This window comes from Balaenoptera acutorostrata, chromosome 10 (assembly GCF_949987535.1).
Source record: "Balaenoptera acutorostrata chromosome 10, mBalAcu1.1, whole genome shotgun sequence".
Lineage (NCBI taxonomy): Eukaryota > Metazoa > Chordata > Mammalia > Artiodactyla > Balaenopteridae > Balaenoptera > Balaenoptera acutorostrata.
The window spans coordinates 74302976-74326242 of record NC_080073.1 but is presented as its reverse complement, the minus strand read 5'-3'; the positions used below and the strand labels follow the sequence as shown (position 1 = coordinate 74326242).

The following is a 23267-nucleotide window of genomic DNA, read 5'->3' as shown; positions in this document are numbered from 1 at the left end:
TTTGCGGGGAGAGGGAGACAAGAGCAGCTGGAGTCCAGATATTGACATGTTTTTCAGCAAGGATACTGTGGCATCTTAAGGAAAAACAGAGTCCTGGTAACATAAGTTTGATCCCATGGCTCTCTTCTGGGTTAAAGAAAATACACACCAAAAAGCTTCTGTGGTATTTTCTAAAGATGTTTAAGTTCTCAAGGCAGCTGCTTATAGGGTCTTCTGGTTAATTGGGGTTTACTGAAGAAACATGATTTTTACTTTTTCCTCATGGAAGACAACAAGCTGGGGATGAGTGGAGTATACTGAGCTATTGGGCTGTTGGTTTAGCAACATTAAAAACATACTTTTTTGACAGAGAGGAAGAGGAAAAAGAACTTGTGTACCTAAATGGTAACCAAGGGCTTGTAGGAGGTTAACAGTTACTTTCATGCTGTGACTGGATCTGGTTTATTCATGCGTACATTTGGCAGCTACTTATTGAGCACCTACTATTTGCTAAGGACTGTGTTACCGCTCTGGGTATACACTGATAATTAAAAGACATAATAATCAAAAAAAAAAAAAAAAAGAAAAGACATAATAATCATCTTCCTCTACCCATCCACCGCCTAGCCTATAGTCCAGAGGGGAGGCAGGCATGTAAAGAAATATATCTTGCAAAATGTGGTAAATGCTCAGATGAAACCACAGGGAGCAGTGACCTGCAGTTACTTAGTTAAAGTAGCCTAGAAAAGCCTCTCTGAGGATTGGGGGTGGGGGAAGACAGAGAGCATCAGACAGAGAGAGGAGGGCCTGTGTGGAAGGACTTTGGCCTTGGGGTGGGGGGGACTAAAAAGAGGCACAGGTGGACAAGGGGGCAGGTGGAGAGGGCAGCATGAGATGATCGTGCAGGACTCGGGGCCTTGGAAAGGTTTGGGTTTCATTTTAAGGGTAGTGGGAAGCCACTGGAAGTTTGCAGTGGGAAGTGACACCCCCTAACTCGTGTTTAAAGGGGGTGGCATTGGTGGAGAGGGCAGGTGTGGAATTGGGGAATGCAATAAAAAGGAATTTGGAGCAGGCCAGGTGGGGAGGTGACAGGAGGTGAATGCAGGGGAGCAGGTGGGTGTGAGATGCTTATTAGAGGTAGAATGGGCAGGGCTTGCTGATGGATTTGGTGGAGGTTGGGGAGGAGGAATCTAATAACTGAGGTTTCTGACTGAGCAGTTGGGTAGATATGGGTGGTGCTCTTTGCTGAGATGGGGGCGAGGGAGAGTCTCGGGGAGCAGAATCGAGTGATTTCAGTTTGGACACCGCTAAGTTTGAGATGCCTGTTAGACTCAAGGTGGAGATGTTAAGCTTGCAGTCTGATATAATGTCCAGCGCCAGAGGTATGGCCAGGCAGGAGATAAAAATGTGGGAACCATCAACTAAGGGGTGGTGTTTAAATCCAGGAGACTGGATGAGGTGCTCTAAGGAGTCTGTTGAGAGAAGAAAAGGCTGTGTGTGTGTGTGTGTGTGTGTGTGTGTATGTGTTGGGTCAGGGTGAGTGTTAAATGTTTCATGAGTTTAAGGTCAGAAAAGTCACCACTGGATTTGGCAAAATGGAAGCCATTATCGACTTTGCAAAGAACAGTTTGAGTGGAGCAGTGGATTGGGTGAGAGCAAGATCAGAGGGGTTGGGAGGGGATTAGGAAGTGAAGAACTGGGAGTAGCATGTGCAGACAACTTTGGGGCAAAATTTGGCTGTGAAAGGGGGGCAGAGAAATGGAGGGGGAGCTTGGAAGCACATGTGTGTAGAGGGAAGGGTTTTGGGGGCGGTGCTGCTGGTCTGTGTGTGTGATGATGGGAAAGACTAGTGGAGAGGGAGGGATTGTTCAAGAGCAATGGGTTGGGTCACCTGAGCAAAAGCCATTGAGAAAGTCTGTGGGGAAGATCTGGCCTTGGCTGGGGGAGGAACACTTCCTTCATGATGACCGGAGGGAAGATCCAAGAAGAGTGAAGGTGCAGGTGAGGGAAGGGTGGGGAGCGGTGCTGGGGCACAGGCGCTCTGTCTCTACAGGCTGAGGCCGCGCTAGCCTTGGACAGGGGTTTGGGCTCGGGCTTTGACACCAGCCAGAGACGACAAGGGTTAAGACTGCATCAGAAAATTGTACTGCATTTTTCTGAACATTTGACTGCATTACTGAGCAGTACAAAGGAAAGACCGGATTCTTTCGCTTGGGGAAAAGAGTCTTCAGTTAAAGTAATTTGGGCCTTACATTAGATTTATTTGAAAACTATGATTGGGAGAGACATCTGTGATTTGCAGCCCTGTTCAAAAGTTGGTGGCCACTGTGTTGTACGTTTTGAGCAAGGAAAAAAGAAAAGGCGAAAGGGCTGCTTCTACTTCAGGCGGCCTTTCACAAAAATAGGCCATAGACTGCCCTGCTTGCCCTGGTGGCCCCAACGATGGGGTCTGTATGGCAGGTGAGTGGGTGAGCAGAGAGTCGGAAGACCTGGGTTGGGGTCCAGCCCAGTCGTATGGCTCTGGACAAGTCGGCCTCTGAGTCTGTCTCCGCATCTGTAAGAAGAGGGTGATACCATCTGTCGCCTCTTCTCCGAGAGTTGTGAGGACTGAATCAGATAATGTACGCAAAGTGCGATGTAAACTGTAAGAGGCATCGCACACAGGCGGCAGCGAGGTGCAGTGATCTTCAGCCGGATCTCCTTTTAGATGTGAAACCTGACAACCAATGAAAAACTGCCGTGAGTTCCCTGAAGCTTCTGCTAAAACCCCCGTTCACCGTGTCTACTCTCACTCTTGTTCCCTCCTTGTAGCCACTTTCTGTTTGGGGTTTTCAAGTCCTCTGTGATTTCTTTCAGTGAAACTGGTCTTACTGCTGGAAGGCTGGCATCAGAAAAGCTGGCTGTGAAATGCCAGTCTGTATAGGTTCACACTCTGATTCCATATATAGAATTTGAGACCTGCCCACTCAAAGGTCCAAATGAACTTGGTTTGTGAACTTGGTGCAGGGGAACCTTGAACCCACCCAAGAATCCCAACTGTGGTCCAGTGGTCTTAGCAGTGATTCATTTGCCTTCCAAGTTTGTTTTGCAAATGAGAACTGTTCTATAAAGCTGAGTCTACCTTACAGTCCTTAGCCTTTAGTCTTACTGTGTATGCTGGAAAGTCATTTCTCGTTTTAAAAAGCAACCAATGCTTTTTACTAATTGGACTCTGGCTTCTGCCTAAGAGGGTGATGCTTTATTTATTTATTAAAATTAATTTTTACTATGAAAAAACGTTAAACACACACAAAAGCAGACAGACTAGTATAATGAACTCCGTTGTGCCCATCACCTAGATTCAGCAGTGAGATTTTGCACACCTGTGGATAAGAGGACTTTTTCCTGTATTTGTAAAATAAACACAAGTTATCAGTTTTGAGAGATCAGTGGAACTGATATCAATTTGGTTTCATAGAGAGGGAAAATAACGAAAAATCAGAGAGCGAGAGAGGAAATGGGTGACGTCATTGTAATAACCAGTGTTTACATAGCATGTTATGGGTCCAAAGCCTCTTTGGCATGTCTTATTTTAACTGTCTTGCAACAACCATAGGAGGTAGATATTATTTTCATTTTACAGCTGAGGAAAGTGAGGCTCAAGAAGTAGAATTGAAAAAATATAAGTAAGTGATTAACCCAGAGTCACATGTCCAGCCAGCATTCAGAGCCCTAGTTTAATGCCAGAATTTGAATGGTCTCCAAATTTTGTGCACTCTCAGATAATGCTATATGGTATTCAATAAGAGATGTGGTACAGAATATATGCAAAGGATCATGGAGACCAAGAAGATCATCTGAGAATTTGGGGCTTAGAACTCAGCGACCTTAGCTGGAAATACTCAGATGATTTAAGCATGTTTTGGGCATTATATTTGTCAAAAAATTGAATTGTCTGGCTCGTGCTGGAGCACATAGCTTTAAGGCTGCTTCAAAATGAAAGCCCAAACTTGACTTTAACAGATCTAGTGGCTGTTCTTCATTAGCCTCCTACTCTCAGCCCTGTCCCCTCTGTGGAGCCCCTCCGTGGTCATTTCTAGAGATTGTGGCCTTTAGTCTGCAGGCTCTGGCTTTGAACACACGGGGCCTAGAGCAGGTTGCCACCTGGGTGAGGCTTCCTGAGGGCCCCCTAGGGTTCTTTGTCGTTACAGAGGCTATAACAGAGGCTTCTCTGAGAGCCTCTCCTCATCTTTGGGAAACCGCCTCCAACCCAGCTTCTTTGGAACATTTTTTAAAAAAGAAAAAGAAAAAAGAATGGAGTTGATGCCCAAGGAGTTGGGTTTTTTTGGGGTTTTTTTTAATCTTTTTTTTTTTTAAACATCTTTATTGGAGTATAATTGCTTTACAATGGTGTGTTAGTTTCTGCTGTATGACAAAGTGATCAGCTATACCTGTACATATATCCCCATATCCAAGGAGTTTTAATAGGAGTGTCATTTGAGTTCCCTCTGTGGTCATCACAATGGAAGATACCAAACTCTCTTAAAATTCAACTGAAGGCTACCCGTAATGAACTGATTCTCAAGTGCTGGGACTTCTTCACTTCTCTGTTTTAGTTGGGTGAACACACGTGAGCTGAGGGGTTTTCAAGGGGAGCCGGTGTAGGTAAGGACATTCAGTGGCCTCTTTCCTTTTGAAGAGTCTGAGCTTCTTTAGAGACCAGCATGGAATTCCAGCAATTTCACTGTGCACATACTCATTCCTTAAGTCTTTCTTGAGGGCTCTGTGTGCCTGGTCAGGGGCCAGACTGGGGGGTGGGCTAGAGGGAGGATGCCCTTGGGCTCCTGCAGCCCTTGGCTCACAGGGCTGTTGTCATCCTGACCACTGGGCGTGTCCTTGACTCTTTCTAGACTGCCCTGGGAGGGCAGAACTGGGTCATCACTCAATTTTGCACCCCCATCACCTAGTACAGAGCCTGGCGCTAGTTAGTACAGTATAAATGCTTACAGCTCCTTTGTTGCTTTGGTTTTGCCTCTCTGGTTCTCTCGCCATCGGTTCTCGTTGGAGGGAGAAATCCGGGCCTCTCTGCCACCAGGGTCAGCTCTTGCAGCCACTGAAGGAGACCAGACTGGAGAAATGTTCCCTTCCCCCTTGCCTTTCTGGCCTGGCAGCCTTTAGCTGGGGTGGTTTAACTCAGATGCAAATGTGGCCCCATCCCCCATCTCTTTTAATAAGTGACATTTTGTTGAATCACTTATTCAAGGCCTTATCTATATTTCTGTCTGTGCTGGCTTAGTCAAAATAGGAAAGAGTGAATATTAGATTCCTTCGCCCATCCCCTCCTCCCTCCCCTTTAAGCAACTCTACGTAAGATTCCTGATAGGGGAGGGGTGATGTGTCCTTGAAGTAGAAAAAGCTGCCTGCAGAAAAAATGTGGAGGGCTTTGACTTGTAGCGAATGCTGTTTTTCAGCAGCTGTGATTTTTCCATTTTTCTTTTTCTTTCTGTTTTGATTAGTGGAACTCATTGTGCTCCGGGGTTGGGATTGCGTTGGGGGAGGGTGCAGAGGGAACAACATTTACCGGGAGAGCTCAAGTTGGGGAGGAGGAAGGAGAGAAGGGATTTATTGAAAATATATGTCTACTTCTGCTGTGATAAAGCAGCAGGCATGTAAAAATGCAACCGGGAAATCATTATTGTGGTAATGTAGGCAGAGCTCTGCTCTCTCATTAACGGAGCTTAGCCCACGTGGAGGAGGGACTGCCTGACTGCTTTGAGGGTTGGGGTATTCAGTAATAGTGGAGACTCAGGGGATTGTCCCCATCCCCCAGTGCTCACCCCCTCCAGCTGCCTTCTCCTTTCTTTCTCCAGTCAGTTTGTAACCTTTTAAAGGCCGCTTGTTGGATTTCATGGTCTCCTTCCTCACCCCTGCCACCCCAAAATGCCGTGAGAACTGTTTAATTTTTAAAGTTAGAGGGAATTAAAATACATTTTCCCTTGGGGACTCGAGGAGATTTTTGGCAACACATTGTGAGTCAGAGATTGGATTATACCCCTTGCATCCCAGGGAGCATCATGAAGAGCCGACTGTGGGGCTCAGGAATTTGCATATGCCGTGGGGTACCGAAGTGAGGGTTCCACATCGCTTTAGGAGCTGTAGCTACTGCTTATAGACAGCTTACTGTGTGGCTGGCCTCGTGCAGATGTGTCAGGCATTTCATCTGCACAACAATTGTAAGAGGCAGATGTGATGCCTACTTTACACTTGAGGAAACCGAGGCTTCGAGCATTTCAGCAACGTGTTTAAGGACATTCAGGGGCTACGTTGCCCAGCTGGTCTCCAGACCTAGGACTGACTCCAAAGACTGGCTCCTGATCACTAGGCTATGCTGCCTTTAAAAATTGGCTAGTCACCTTCCTTGTATAGGTCTCTAGATTCAAGGACTTTGGGGAAAATAGAGCCACCCTAAGGCCTGCCAATGACAGTTAAGGGTACAGTGCTCAGGACAGTCATGAGAACCTTTCCCGAGCTCCTGGACAGAGCCGTCATTCTAAGGAAGGTCAAGTTTAGGGGCTCACATCTTTGTTAGAAGAGGTGAATGCCCTCCCCCCCATCCCTGCCAGGCTGTGGTCCCTTTGCTGACAACTTACTTGTTCATTAGGCAATTACTGACTGCCTCCCATGTGCTGGGATTTTACCGGTGGCTAGAAATACTAGGACAAATAAGAGAAGGTGCTCAGAGTCTAGTGGAGGACTGTTACGAGGATACATGAGTAAGATACCCAGTGATGCCTGCCTAGAAAAAGACAAAACTTCAGAAATAGTAAATAGGAGGGAAGTCTTCAGAGAGAGGTGGTACTTGGGTGGGTTGTGTGGGTCCAGCGGGGGCTTACAGGTAGACAAGGGAGAGGAGACAGCTGATGGCCTGGTGAGTATAGGAAACCACATACAGTCTGGCCTTACTGCAGCACCACTTCAACTTCAGGGCTTACCTGTCTAGTTTCATTTTCCATCGCCCTCAGTTGAATGCTCTAGAACGGTGCCGTCCAGCATGGTAGCCATTAACTATTCATGGCGAGTTAAATTTAAATCAAAAATAAATAAAATTAAAAATTCAGTTCCCCAGTTGCACTAGCCATGTGTCAAGTGCTCAATAGCCACACACCGCTAGTGGCTGCCATATTGGAGAGCGTAAATGTAGAACATTTCCATTAGTGCGGAAGTTCTGTCAGATAGCACTGCTCACAAACTTTGCTCTGAGGTGTTTTTCAGCATAGAATGTTCCCTCCATTGCCCCTCACCTGGCTCACTCCCACTTCCTCCAGAGGCCTTCCCTAAACAGCCCGGCTGGGCTTCCATCCCACTGTCCATCTCGACTGCAATGCTCCCTTTCTGTGTCTGTCTCCCCAGCATGACTTTCAGCTTCTTAAAGGCATGAACTAGGTCTTGTTCATCTGTGTCATGTCTTGTTTATCATTGTGTCCCCAGCACCCAGCTGGGGCCCGGCACCTAGGGAGTTCTCAATGGCATTTGCAGGTGATGAAGCTGGAGGAGCAAGCAAGGGATTGGGCAGGGGGGACCCAGTGCCACGTTATGGAGCTTGGTCTTGACCCTGTAGGCCGTGGGGGAGTCACTGAAGGGTTTGGGGTGTGGGAGCAGTGGGGTCACGTCAGAGTTATATATTAGAAAGATTACTCTGAGAGGTGTGGAGGGCAGGCTGGCTTGGCTGAGGCTGCAGGCCAAGAGATCAGTTAGGAAAGTGTTAGAAGCACAGGGGCAAGAGGGCTAAGGGTCTGGACTTCGTAGGCTGTGGCAGTGATGTTGAAAGAATAGCATCACCATCTTGCCAAGTCAGGGCCTCCTACCATTTCTCTTTCCATATTAGCTGCTCTTTTCCATTTCTGAGGGAAACTGCAAAAAGAATTCCCTTTCACTTCTTCTGGGTCCCCAATCCCTTTCCCTTTTGAGGCCCCCGGCCACGTACTCGGAAACCTTCCCTGTCCACTCTCCACTTTGTTGGTGGCTGCCCTCTTTCTACCTCCCCTTCCGCCCTGTGCCCACCTGTTCATTTCCCTCCAGGGAATGTCTCACTCTGGGTCGTCCCATGTCTCAATTTATGATCAAATCTGAGCAGAAGCGCAGAGCACAGAGGCTGGGGTTTCAGCCTTCTGTCTTTGACAACCCATGCCAGGTTCTTCTCCGAGGACACTTTTGGGGGCTTAAATTTAAGAAGCCTGTAGAGAGTTTTGAAAAGGAGTCTAGGATGTAACTGAGATCAATCCAGTGTCTCTGAGATAGTTAAGAAGGAACCAGGATGGTGGAGTTTAGAGACATAAGAGGATTCTTTTCTTTCGGAAGGTGAGGCTGTGTGCTCTGGCGGTGGTGACCTCGCATTGTGCATGTTTGGGGATAGGATGCATTTCAAAGCGTAACAGCTACCTAATAAGTGCAAAAGCATGCCATCATTTTACATATGTTACCTCATTTAATCCTCAAAGCAACTCCATGAGGAAGGCATTATTATCCCCATTATACAAGTGAGGAAATGGCGGCACCGAGGGATGTAGTGCTTGGGCCTGAACACGCTCTCAGCTCTGCCCCAATTGTTCTACATGATTTGAGGGAACGGTTGGTGGGCAGACCTTTGACCAGAGCTGGAGTGGCATTCATGACCTCGGGAAAGTCACTTCACCTTCCTAAACTTCTGTTTCCTGAGATAGTCACATCTACTTGAATAGGTCATTGGGAAGATTAAGGGCAGAATATACGTAAAAATTAGCACCTCATCAGCCAGAGGGTAACACGTATTTGTGGAATGGAAGAGTCCATAGTCTTGGCTCATCCCCTTTCCCTGGTCAGAATGTCATGCTCAGATTTGCAAATGTTCTCCTGCTTGTAAAGCCTGGAGAAGACATGATTCAAAGCTTCTTTGGAGCTAAGACTTTTTCACTGAAATCGTGTAAATGGTAAGTGAAAAGAGTACATAAAACTTTCTTTTGGAGAAGGAGACTATAAATAGTACATGGTGATCATAGGGAATCCAGAAAATATCAACAGTTCTAAGGAAGAAAATAAAAATTGTCTTTAATTTCTTCCTGTGGGCTTCCCTGGTGGCACACTGGTTAAGGATCCGCCTGCCGGGCTTTCCTGGTGGCGCAATGGTTAAGAATCCGCCTGCCATTGCAGGGCACACGGGTTCGAGCCCTGGTCCGGGAAGATCCCACATGCCGCGGAGCAACTAAGCCCGTGCGCCACAACTACTGAGCCTGTGCTCTAGAGCCCTCAAGCCACAGCTACTGAGTCCGCGAGCCTAGAGCCCGTGCTCTGCAACAAGAGAAGCCACTGCAATGAGAAGCCTGCACACCGCAACGAAGAGTAGCCCCTGCTCGCCGCAGCGACGAAGACCCAACACAGCCAAAAATAAAAATAAATAAAATAAATTTATATTAAAAAAAATCTTATATTCCTTCCTATTAACATTTTAATAATTTCCATCCAGTATTTTTTTGAGGCAGTGTAGTCTAGTGATTAAAAGTATAAGTTCTGGAATCAGACTGCTTGGGTTTGAATCCAGGATCCTTCACTTACTGGAAATAATAACGACGACTTGTTAGGACTGGGTGAGATGAGATGAGGTGATACATGTAAAACATTTGGGGCTGTGCCTGGCAGACAGTAAATTCTCAAGAAACATTAGCTATATATTGTGCTTTAAAAATAGTATGGGGGTTATCCTGCATATGCTTTAATATGTAGCTCATTAAATGTTCTTCGGAAATATTTTTTCTAAAATAGTTGTTTAGTATCCTCTTATTTAGATTCTGTGTTCAGTAAATATTTATGTAGCACCTACTGTGTACCAGGCACTAGGTCCCCTAATTTAACTAGTCATTATTATTAGAAATTTAGGACTTCCCTGGTGACGCAGTGGTTAAGAATCCACCTGCCAATGCAGGGGGCACGGGTTTGAGCCCTGGTGCAGGAAGATCCCACATGCCATGGAGCAACTAAGCCCGTGCGCCACAACTACCGAGCCCACGTGCCACAACTGCTGAAGCCGGTGCACCTAGAGCCTGTGCTCCACAACAAGAGAAGCCACCACAATGAGAAGCCTGTGCACTGCAATGAAGAGTAGCCCCCACTCGCTGCAACTAGAGAAAGCCCGCGCACAGCAATGAAGACCCAACACAGCCAAAAACAGATAATTAAATTAATTAATTAAAAAAAAAGAAATTTAGCTTGTTTATCATTTTTGATTATTATAAATAGTGCTTTGATGAACATAGATCATAGAACATAGATGTACATAGATGTTTGATCACATCTCAGATTATTTTCTTAGGCTAAATTCCTGGAAAGGAGAATTACTGTGTTAAAGAGAGTGGGCGTTTTTAAGGTTCTTGATAAGATTTCCTAATTGTTCTTCACACAGTTTTAAAATTAATTTTCATTTGCACTACCGGCATATGAGAGTACCCACCTCACCTCATCTGCCCTAATATTATTGTTTTTCAAAAAATGGTCTTTCTTGTGAGCATGGATTACTCTCTAAGCAATATACATTCCTTTTCTGGGGCGCAGTGTTTTTTCTTGCTGCAAGGTGGAGTACAAATGTCTCTTGCTTGATGACTGTTATTATTTATTTATTTTTAAAATTTATTTATTTATTTATTTTTGGCTGTATTGGGTCTTCGTTGCTGTGTGCAGGCTTTCTCTCTAGTTGTGGCGAGCAGGGGCTACTCTTTGTTGCAGTGCATGGGCTTCTCATTGTGGTGGCTCCTCTTGTTGTGGAGCACGAGCTCTAGGCATACGGGCTTCAGTAGTTGTGGCATGCAGACTCCGTAGTTGCGGCGCATGGGCTTAGTTGCTCCGTGGCATGTGGAATCTTCCCGGATCTGGGCTCGAACCCGTGTCTCCTGCATTGGCAAGCGGGTTCTTAAGCACTGTGCCACCAGGGAAGCCCCTTGATGACTGTTATTAATTTAGCAGGCTCTTTGGATTTCTGTTGTGGAAAGGCCATGCAGATGACTTGAATTACTCTCAAAAGCGACTCTTTCTGCCGAGTTAGAATTTCCTCATGCTTATTGAGAAGGAAGACTTTAGGAGAGCTCTTTCTATCACGAAACCCAGTGTGAGTGAGCAGTCATTCCGCGCCCAGGACACAGGATATGTCAGATAGCTGGTCTGTAATCGGTAGACAAACAGTAGTTTTAGAATAAATGTTGCTAATAATTGACTGGAGAAATACAGGGTCTTGGTTCAATTTTCTAGGAATTTGTTCTTTTTGAACCTTTATAAGAAAATGAAGGCTACTTTCACCTCCTGCAAGTATAAGAAAATAGTGTCTAGTGTTATATGCAACCAAATATTGAGAAAAAAGTTTTTCTATTGAAAATGCCAAAAAGTATAAAGATAATGAAAACCAGTCAGTATTCCATCATCTTGATAGAACCTCAGTTTTAAAAAATGGGGTTTCTTTCTAGTATTTTTTTCAATATATATACCTTTGCGTAGTTGGATGCTTTGTCTGTGATTTTGTATTTTTGTTTTTGTAGAGTCTACCCTAAAGTAGTATTTTAACCATTTCCTGGGCGTTGCAAGCTCCTTAGAACACTTAGACTTCTATACCTCCTATACCTTCATATTGTCTTTTGAGGTCTTGTTGTGATTTTAATTCTCATAAAGATTTTATCCCATAAAATTATCATAATACAATATAAAATATAATTCAAATATAAGAGACTATAAGAATATAAAATTATCATAAGAATTTAATCCCATAAGATATTGTTTTTAAAAATTAACAATATTTTAGATTAATCCACATATTTACTCTTTTTGGTGTTCTTCATTTCTCCCTATATAACCATGTACATGCTTTCAGATTAATTTTCTTTTGTCTCTCCTTATTGTGTGTGTGTGTGTGTGTGTGTGTGTGTGTGTGTGTAATGTGTCTGCTGGTGTCACAATTCTCTCAGTTCTTGTGTCTGAAAATGTCTTTTTCACCTCTATATTTGGAGGATATTTTCACCGGGTATAGAATTCTAGCTTGTTTTTTGTTTTTTAATAATCCTTTAAAGATATCATTCCATTGTCTTCTGCCTTCCTTCATTTCTGTTAAAAGTCATCTGTCAGTTTTATTATGATTGCTTTGAAATTAACATATTTTTTTTCCTTTGGCCCTGTGTTTTTAGCAGTTTTACTATGAGGTGCATAAGTATGGTTCTCTTTGTATGTAAACCCCTTGGAGTTTGGAGAGCTTCTAGAATTCATGGCCTGGTGTTTTTTGTCAGTTTTAGAAAAGTCTTGGGCAGTTCTCTTCAAAGGTTGCTTTGCTCTACTATTTCTCTCATCTCCTTAGACCTCTGCACATGTGTTAGACCCTTTCATGGTAGCCTGTGTTTCCCTGAAGCTTGTTTTTGTAATTTCTGTGCTTTAATATGAATATTTTTTCCTACTGTCCTGTCTTCCAATTCACCCACCATCTCTTCTACTGTTTCATCTATTTAATTCTTAATTTGTTTGTTTGTTTTTATTGTTTGTAAATATTTTATTTATAATAAAATATATGTTTGACCGTTTTTAATGATTGTATTTTTCTCTTGGTTTGGTCCTTTTCCTGACGTGCTTGGTCATTTTTGTCTGAATGTTGGGCATTTTACATGGAAAATGTAGAGGCTCGTATGTTGTATCTATCACCTTGATTCAGTCAAGGCTGGTTTTTCTGGTTTGCCCTTACTTGTAGGATGGGTGTTTATTAGGATCCCTCTTTCTTGATAGGCCCTGATATCCAAATTTTGTCTCCCTGCCCCTGTGAAACTACTAAAATCTCTAGATACCTTTTAAGTCTTTTAATAGCTTCTTGCTGCTAGATTCCCAGAGTCTAGCCTTGTACACACACGGGTTAGGTGTCAGCAAATGCCTTCAGCGGAAATTGCTGCCGAATATTGAGCTCACTTATGTGTGGTTCCTTTTCTCTCGGATCTTGGCCTCTTAAATCCTGGATATTGTTATAGCCCTGAGCTCCAGTTTTTGTCTTCTCAGTCCAGGGAGGAAGCTGCTGCAAGCTTTAATTTGCTGCCTTTTGTTTCACCTTAATGTTCTTTCTACCAAATCGGCAAATGTCCTGAGGGGAAGCATTAGTACTAATATATATCTCACAAGCTTCCCTTTCCTCTGAGACCTTGGCCTCTCTGGTCCTAGCTGCCTTATTGTACTCCTATACCTGCCAACAGTTATTATTATTGTTATTATTTTGTATTTTATTTACTTTTTATGGTTGTTCTATACAGGGGTGTTAGTTTATTAGCAGTTATGTCATAATAGCTGAAAGTGAAGTCTAATTTTTTGTATCCTTTATTATTTGACATTATAAGTATTTTCCATGTCTTTAAGAAAATCTTCATTAGGTGATTTTTAATATCTGCACAAAAGCCCTTCTTATGGCTTTTATAATCTACTCAACCATTCTACTGTCAGATACTTAGGTCATTTACCATAATATTCTTATATAAGTAATGCTGCAATCTTTGTGCCATAATACTTTATTACTATTTTAAAAGTATGGAATAGGAATTATCAGAGTTGAAAATATTTATCAGTAGTGATTGTTTTCATGCACATGTCATGCACAAAAATAAAATATAGACTTTTTCTCTCAGATGTTTTAGAAAGATGCTATCCTTTTTAAAGAGTGTTTTTCCTTCTTTTTTTTTTTTTTTTTTTGGCCTTGCTGCACTGCTTGTGGGATCTTAATTCCCCGACCAGGGGTTGAACCCGGGCCCTCTGCAGTGAAAGTGCCAAGTCCTAACCACTGGACCGCCAGGGAATTCCCTGTTTTTCCTTCTTTAAAAGTATTCATTTAATGTTTACCATGTGCCAGACATTCTTTTACATGCTTTATAATACTAACTTTAATTTTCCTAATTAAAGCCCTAGGACACAGGAACTAAATAATGATGAGGAATCTGGGGCAAGGGAGGGTAAGTAACTTACCCAAGTTCACACAGGTAACTTGTCTAAGGTCATGCACTCTTCAGTGGCAGGACTGGACCGTGCATTCTGGCTCTAGATGTTGCGCTTTTAGCTATTACACTATACCATCTTGAGCTAATTGTTATAATTCTACCAATTTTAGCGTATTCCAGGGCTTCCCCAGCCTTTTCTTTTAAAAAATTTTTATTTATTTACTTAGTTTTTAATTTTTTGGCTGTGCCACACAGCATGTGGGATCTTAGTTCCCCGACCAGGGATCGAACCACGCCCCCTGCATTGGAAGCACAGAGTCTTAACCAGTGGACCGCCAGGGAAGTCCCCCCGAGCTTTTTCTTAATTGGGCATTTATTTTTCTTCTCCATGTGGTTGCTGGGGGATGAGTGTGAATGTGGGGACAATTTGGAGGAGGAGGTGCCATGGACAGAAGTTGCTTTTGGGCCTGGGCAGTGTGGGGGCAGCTTACTTTATAGATTGGCCGGGTGAGGTTGCCCGGTGGTTTATAGTGAATCTCTTGGAGATCTGGTGTGGCTTTAATGACAAGGGAGTTTCTGCTTCCACCTGACAGGCTAGTGTTCGCTGGGCCTTTGTAGTTTAGAGTAAGAGTAAAGGAATCCGTCTCTTTCCTCCCTTGACATCAGGATGAAGAGTAAAGAGGTATAAAGAGAGGGCTCTCCACTGATTGGAGTATCAGGGCAGCCACGGGGCAGCAGGGATTGGAAAGCTTAAGTGCTTTGGACCTAGTAAACTGGATGGAGTAGATGAAGAATAAGGGACCCTAGAAGCAGTTGGGCTCCTGTTCCTTTGTCTTTCTACCTCTCTTTGGAGCCTTCCGTTCATTCCCACGTGTTTCCCTGTCTCTCTCTGTTTGTTGTTGTATTTTCCTGGTACCCTTTCCCCTCTGTTAACCTTCCTACCTTCCTTCCCTTTGGGTCTAATATTGATTTGAGGGAGAGGTAAGTGTGGGGCTTGCTGGTTTTCTTAGAGTTGTTTGAGTTTGTAATTTACAGTGATTACTCAGAGAGGGCTCTTTTTTTTTTTTTAATATATTGCTATTTTAGTTTAAACTTTTTTTTTTAATATTTATTTATTTATTTATTTTTATTTGCTTGTGCTGGGCCTTAGTTGTGGCAGGCGGGCTCCTCAGTTGTGGCTCACCAGCTCCCCATGTGCAGCACGTGGGCTCCTTAGTTGTGGCTCGAGGGCTCCTTAGCTGTGGCAGGCGGGCTCCTTAGTTGTGGCATGCAAACTCTCAGTTGCAGCAGGCATGTGGGATCTAGTTCCCTGACCAGGGATTGAACCCGGCCCCCCTGCATTGGGAGCGTGGACTATTAACCACTGTGCCACCAGGGAAGTCCCCAGAGAGGGCTTTGCACGAGAGATTGTTTTGAGCTGTATTTATTAGATGTATCAAAGGAGGTCACTGGGAAAGAATGACAGAGTGGCAGAGAATTGCAGGGGATCTGTTCCTCCCTTGCTCATCATCCTTCCGTGGTCCCCCACCTCAGTCAGTGAAAGCCCGAGTCCTTAGAATGGTCTGGTGACACCCTGCCCCCTCCCGCACCTCACTTTTGTGACATTATCTTCTACTGTTCTCTGCCTGCTCACTCGCTCCAGCCACATTGACCCCCTGGCTCTTCCTTGGACACACCTGCCATGTTCCTGCCTCAGGACCTTTGCCCAGGTTTTCCTCTCTGCTTGGATTGCTCTTCTATAACCCAGATACCCGTCTGCATTGCTCACTGTTTCCTCCGGCAAGTGTTTACTCAAATGTTTGTCTTTCTCACTGAGGCTTTCCTCACCGCTGTATTTAACACCACACCCTGAATTTCGCATCCCCTTTATCTGCTCAACTTTTTCTTTTTTCCCAAACTCTTTAACTTTCTAACATTCCATTATAGCTTACCTGCTAATTATCTTTATTGCCTGTCTCCTTCCTCCTAGAATAGGAGCCCCAAGAAGCCAGGGATCTCTTGTGTGTGTGTTCTCTGAAGCATCCTAAGCACCCAGAATCCTGCCAGGCACATAGTAGGCCCTCAGTAGGTGTGTGTTGAATACTGGGTCCTTGGGGGGCTCTGTAGGGCCCCCAGCTCAAGAGACTTTCATCACATCTTATGATCTGGTAAGTCTCTTTGCCTGTAGGAATTTTTTTTAATTAAGATTTTTATCATTGTCATCCCCTTCCCCCTTCCAGTTCATTTAAGACTGTTATGAAACAAAACTCATTATCCTTCAAAATCTGACAGAGCTCAGGCCCTGGGGAAAGTGAGAGGGGGCGGTGGCAGCTTCCTCCATTCCCTTCTGTCCTTGGTTTTCTCGTGTGGTTGGTTCACTTAGGACGGCCTGAAGCCCACAGGGTCGAGGGGAGCAGGGGTCCCAGACCTCCCAGGGTGCATCCGAGGGAGAGTCTGTGGTCAGCCAGAGAGGAGAAGCCTGCCTTCCTGCAGTGAAGGCTTTTCTTCAGTCACCAGTACCCAGGGCGGAAGGAAGAAGGAGGCAGGCTGGAGAGGAGAGGAGAAAGAAGGGGGAAGTGAGGCATGTTTTGTTCGGTTCAGTTGGAGGAATAACATCACAAGGAGAAATTAGGAGTGTGGTCCTCCTGGAGTGATTGTTAGTTTTCACTTAAAGTGACAGATGGATGTCATACATTTGTTCATCAGTAGTCATGGAGAGGCTGCTGGCATACAGATAGGCTAGAAGGGTCTGTGGGTCTGGGCCGGAGTCAGCTCTCCCATCACGGCTCAGCGGCTGCAGGAGAGGTGCTACCAGGGGACCTTGGGTGAACCCAGTGGCTCAGAGCCAGTGTGTTGAACTTCTCCTGGATCTGTGGGTCCCTGGGAAGTGGGAAGGCCCGCTGGCAGTAATTAATGTGTGTGGAAGGGAGGGAGGAGGCCGCAGCGGTTGATGAGGAAGTGGCTTCGACTCCTCCCAGCATTCTTTTCTAAACATTTCCCTAAATGAATCCATCCTTGGGCTTTTCAGAGTCTCGGGCAGGCCTGTCCTCTGACTTCAGGGGGCCAAGGGTTTGTTCTAGGCCTTGGAGCTTCATTCAGCTGTGAATCTCCTTGTGACTTTTGCGTTTTCCATATGAACAAAGGAAGGGAGCTTAGGGAGTAATACTCACTCTTGGATCCTGATGAGGATAGGCCAGTGTTACTGATAGGCTGTCACCATGCAGTGATGTAAGATGTGGAGATCTGGTGAAGGATGCGGGGAGCCTCTGCTCTCCAGGCGGGGCTTTCACCCTCTACCACCCCTCCACCCCAATCTTAGCATCTTATCTGCTAATAAAGTAGCAACACCAACTGATTTGAGTTTCACCTCCTTTCATTTCCTCTCTCCTGTCTTCTGGTTCTGGGGCCATAATGAACCAGCCTAACCATCAAAAAGCCACCAGCCTAACCATCAACCTCCGAATAATCAAGCCTACAGAACTAAAAATACACGGTTGCATTATAATGCAGATGTACTGATAAATTAAGGGGGAAATTATTGAGGCTACAGTTGTCTACTGATGCGTTGTCCCAACCAGAAATTACATAGGAGATAAATAATTTCACCCTAGTTGGTTCTGGGCCCATAGCTTACTTATTTAGAATGTAAGGCTAAGGAGGCCAAAATCCTGCTTTGAGCCCCACTTGGAGATTATGACAGCATCTTGACTGGTTACCTGGACTTGACGCCTACTTCTGCCCTCAGATGGCCTGCCAAGCCCTTTCCAGCTGTCTCTCACTGTAGCTGTACAGTGTGCATGACTTGGTGTGATCCAGCTTCAAGGCATTCCTCCTACTGAGGATGTCAGGCACCCTCCCCCTTTTTTTTTGTAATACAAAAGAACATATCTCCCATTTGCTAAGCATTTGTTGATGTGTGCCCTGGGTCAGTAAGGTCTTCGTTCTTATGTATTAGCTTGACTTAGGCTTATTTGAAATAATTAATTCAATAAAGATGATTGAATCCTCACTGTATGCAGAATACCAGGCTAAGCATTACATCAAGGATTGGCAAACTTTCTGTAAAAAGCCAGAGAGTAAAAAAAAAAAAAAAAAAAAAAGCCAGAGTTAATATTTCAGCTCTGTGGGCCATGTCTCTGTCCTGAGTACTCAGCTCTGCCACTGTAGCATAAAAGCAGCCACAGACAACACGTAAGTGGGTGAGTGGCTGTGTTCCCATCTAACTGTGTTTACAAAACCAGATGGTGGGATTTAATAGCAGGCCACAGTTGCTGACCCCTAGTCTGTCCCTTTCAACCCCTTTGTTAGAGACACAGCTATGAAGAAACCAGACCTGATCATGACCCTCATGGAGCTTTCATTCCACGTGGGAATAATTCTTTGCTACTGGTAATAACATTGCTTTGGAACCACACCTGTTATAAATAGTTGACAAGTAGCTTTTGGGGGGCATTGGAAACCGAAGTAACTATACTGAAGAAAGTTTCTAGTGAACACTCAGTTCTATTTATATTATCCACTCCTTGTCTGGGGGTACTGTGTGTACCTAATTTGGCATGTAGATCCTATTTTTGAGTTGCTCTTTTTCCCACTTAATGTAATTTTGCCTGCGTATTTCTATGCATTGCCCTGGATTGTATAATTTTAGTGGCTATATAGTATTTCTTGCTGAGTTAAGGCATGTCATGTGTTGGGGGGGGGGGAGGGGGAGTTGGGGGTTGGGTGTATGGTAGGCATTTGTTAGATGTTTGTTTCCAGTTGCAGCAAAAACCCTTTCAGAGTTGAAAAGGAGCTGGTTTCTGCAGAAGCTCCACTGGTGAGAACTGTGAATTTGGGAGACTCTGGGAGAGCCGGGTGTGGGTGATGTCCTCGTGCCGGCCTGCTGGGTGACACCCAGCCTCTTTCAGCCAGGGACCTGCTAGGTAAGTGTGTCATCAGCAGACATTTGAGTGACAGATAGCACAGTGACCTTTTACTTGAGCACCGCTCCCCAAGTGCAGGGAAAGCATTTGTGGGCTGCAGAGCAAAACTTGGAGTCTGAGGAGCTTTGTGGGGGCTGAAGGGGAGGAAAAGAAGCCCATGCAGAGAAGGTAGAAAGCCCGGGGAGGGGAGGTTGGCAGCAGGTGTGTGGAAAAGGCATGGGTTCTGGGGCCAGACTGCCCTTGATTTGACTCTGACTCTTGTCCCTTATATGCTATGACTGGGCACTTTCGTAGCCTCTCTGAACCTCGGTTTTCTGTGTTGTAAGATGGGGCTGTCATATCCATTCCATGGAGATGTTGGGAGGATCAGAATAGTCTAGTAGGCACATAATACAGTGACTGGAGTCTAATAAGCACGCTATGTGTGTGATCGTTGTTATTTGGTGTGAAGTGTGTGGCCCATGTTAGGCCTGCAATTCACAACAGTAGATGTTATTTTACTATTATTGTTATTGAGGAGGCACTAATTGCCCTGGGTGGAGACTGGACTTGACTCTGCCCTGGGTGGACCTTTCCCTCCCTTCAGTCCAGGTTCAGAGGTACCACCTCATCACCTCTACCCCTCTGAATAACTCAGTTGGGGAGGTCAGACCCCAACTGGTGAGCCCAGGCTTTTAACAAAATCAGATCAGAGCTTGAAGACGAACTGGATAGTCTCATTTACTCAGCTCTTTATGCATTCATTCATTCATGCGTCCATTCATCCATTCATGCGTTCATTCATTCATTTGCCATACACACAGGGGCCCTACTTTGTGCCTTGGTACAGTGTGCAGTGGTGAAGAAAACAGGCATGGTGATGGGCTTTAATCAAGTAATCTCACAAATGTTTAATTATAGACTGTGATAAGAGCTGTGAAAGAAAAATACAGAGCCTCTAGGTTGGGATCTCTGTCTCTTTTTATGAGACACTTAATTTCATTACTAATCAGGGAATACAAATCACAGTGAGATTCCATTTTATCCCCATTTGATTGTCAGACATTAAGAAGCTGTGCAGTAGCAAGCATTGGAGAGAATATAGATCCCTGTGGCCTCTTATGTGCTGCGGGTAGGTGTGTAAACAGATGCAACCCCTTTGGAAAACAATTTGGTATTATCTTGTAAAGTTGTAAGTGCACCTACTGTGTGACCTGGCATTTCTACTTCTGAGTGTAAAATCGTCATGAGAAACTCATTCATGTGGGCACAGGTGAGGTGTACTAAGAATGTTCTTTGTGGCACAGTGGATACTAGCAAAAAAACTGGAAACCCAGATGCTTATCAGCGGGAGAATGGGTCAAAACACTGTGGTCACACGATGGGCTGTTATCTGGCAGCAACACGAATGCACAACATCTCCATGCAACGATATGAGTGAATCTTAGTCTTCTAAGGTTGCATTTATAAAAGCAAGACCCTGAGTATTCCATACGGCATAATACTTTTGAAATAAATTTTAAAGTCAACAAATATTTTAAAACACATTATTTAAGGGTACAGATATATATAATAAAGCCATAAATGTTGGGCGGTGGGTTCATGAGGCTTCGTCCTATGGGAGAGACTCTTTTGAATGTGTTTGTGTTGAGATCCCTAAGTGCAGGGATAGAGGTAAGAGCCAGGAGAAGCCAGCTCTCGTTTTGAAGGCACAGTAGACTTTTTTTACGTATTGCTTTGTAAACTTTTTTAAGCCTAAATTACAAAATGTTACCCATCAAAGTAGTGACACTAGGTGCATGTGTGTGCATTTAATTTCCTTTTTTATCACCACGAATGCATTTTTTTGATGACCACAAACGCAGATAGGATATGGGAAGCTGTGGCCGTATCTAATATCTATCGTTTCTTGCGTGTGCAAGGTGGTGCTGGGAGATCTCAGCTCTGAAGGGCTGTGTTTGCAGCCAGGTGTGAGACTCCTTGTCGCAGGGCCGCTTTTACCGTGAAAGGACAGATGTGGCTGGGTGATGAGGCCTTCTCGGTTTGGTTCCAGGGTTTGCAGGCAGAGCTAGTTCGGAGGTAAGTAAGAAGGGAGCACTTTCTGCCTGTAGATTTGGGCTCAAATAGGCATATTGAAACTCTTCCTAACTTTCCCTCTTCTTGTCGATGGGCCTTGAGGCATCCTAATCTTCATTTGTGGAAGGACAGAGGAGGGAACACCTTTGTATGAAAGAACCAGCTTTCAGAGAGGAGGTGGGGATGGGCTGGAGGAGACCAAGCTGAGTTCCTCTGGATGAAGAGCGAGCGCATCTGTTGGGAAGGTTCAAAAAGATGCTCTTATCAGGCTGCTTGATCTGAGGAGACACAGAAACCACCAGAGGAGCAGAATGGCTGCTAAATGAGCATGGCATCCTGGGCAGCGGTAATTGAAGGAGGAAAACTTGCAGAGGGAGGAAGGAGTCCAGAGGAGGGGATGCGGACGAAGAGGGATTGGGAAGCCGGATCACACACAGTGACTGCTCGAGAGAACAGGGGATGCTGCACATGCTTGAACATTTAACATGTGGAAGATGGAGCAGAGTTGTTCTGTGTGGTTCCAGAAGGTAAAGCTAGAAGTGAAAGGTGGAAGCTATAGGAGGAGGTATTTGGTCTTCGTATAGGTCAGGGTTTTTCAAACTGCAATTTCCATTAGTGGGTTGTGCAGTCAATTTAGGGATTAAACCAGCAATTTAAAAAAAAATGAAATAGAATAGAAAGGAAAGAATAGAATAGGAAAAAAATCTTGAGTGGATCAGCTGTGTATGGGCCAGCATTGTTTCTTGAAAATATTTGTTTGTATAAATATTTATTTATATGTATATATCGATATTTTATGTTCTGAGTTATGGTATAATATCTTACTAGGGGTAAGGTGGAAAAGTTTGAAGGCCATTGTTATGAGCTACAATTAATAATAATACTTACGTTTATTGAGCACATACACTGTGCAGGCACTTTGCTAAGTGCTTTATATACATTTTCTCATTTCAATTTTACAATGACCCTTTTAAGCAGATATTATTGTTCTAGTCTTAGAGATGAGGAAATTCAAGTTCACAGAGGCTAAGTGACTTTCCCAGTGTCAAGGAGCACGTAAGAGGCTGAGCTTGGAATTGAACCAGGGTCTGGGTCTCTTAAAAGCCTGTGCGTATGTCAGAAAGAGAAATACAAATACCATATGATATCACTTGTATGTGGAAACTGACATAGGACACAAATAAACTTATCTACGAAACAGAAACAGACTCACAGACATAGAGAACAGACTTGTGGTTGCCAAGTGGGAGGAGGGGTGGGGAGGGATGGATTGAGTGTGGTAAATGCAAACTATTGTATATGGAATGTGAACAACAGGGTCCTACTGTGTAGCACAGAGAACTATATTCAATATCCTATAATAAATAATCATGGAAAAGAATATGAAAGGGAATATATATATATATATATATATATATATATATATATATATATTACTGAATTGCTTTGCCATATGCCAGAAACTAACACAATATTGTAAATCAACTATACGTTAATTTAAAAAAAAAAGTGTGACATAAAACCCTACCTGATTAAAAAAAAAGCCTGTGCATATAATTATGACCATCCTCCACTGTAAGAAGAACCACTGGAGCTTCCCTCAAATGGCCCAGGCTGCCTTGAAAAGGGCTGGAAAAGTGAGAATTGTTGGAGCCTCTGCTGGGTGGCCACCTGTCAGGGACAGTGGAGACAGGGGGATTGTACTGGATCATAATAATCCCCCCTGACATTCTATGGCATAGCCCAGGATGCCACCTGTTCCTCTCTAAGGTCAATTCCAACTCTGGGGTTTCTTTGATTATCAATTGGAATGTGATTTAATTAATAAATAGATTTAGATTTGTTTAGGTGAGATTTTTCTTTTAACAAGTTTTCTCATTTTTCTGTAATGAATGTACATTTATTTTATGATTGTAAAAAGTCATTAAAAATGAAATGTTTTCTGGAGTGAACACAAATCAATTTTACAATTTAAAAAAGTCATTGAAAAGAAAATAATACTACAGTGCAACAGAAGATTTTAATTAAGAATTCTTGCTGGCAAGTTTGTGAAGACAGCTGGCAGCTTGCTGCTCCTCCTCTTGTGTGGGCTGGGGAAGCTGTGTGTTGACCACAGGAGGCCACTGGTGGATAGGTTCTCTATGGACTGCAGCTTCTCATCAATTGCCTGGACCAGCCCACCCTCCCTTCACAGAGCAGGATGAGGCAGGGACCATGGCTTGGGGGAGCCCCTTTTCCCTCTCAACTATAAAGTAAAGCTTCCACTGATTCTGTTTAAAGCTGGAAAGGATCTTAGAAGCCATCTCCACTAACCTCTTTGTTTTAGAGAAGAGAAAACTAAGTCCTTTTCTTAGGGGATGGGACTTTGCTTTGCCCTTGACCCACT

General features: G+C 44.2%; 1 protein-coding gene across 14 annotated transcripts in view; it reads left to right on the top strand.

Annotated features, from left to right (window-relative positions):
* TRERF1 (transcriptional regulating factor 1) overlaps positions 1-23267 on the top strand; it is a 200189-nt gene that overhangs the window by 5421 nt on the left and 171501 nt on the right. The window lies entirely within an intron of this gene.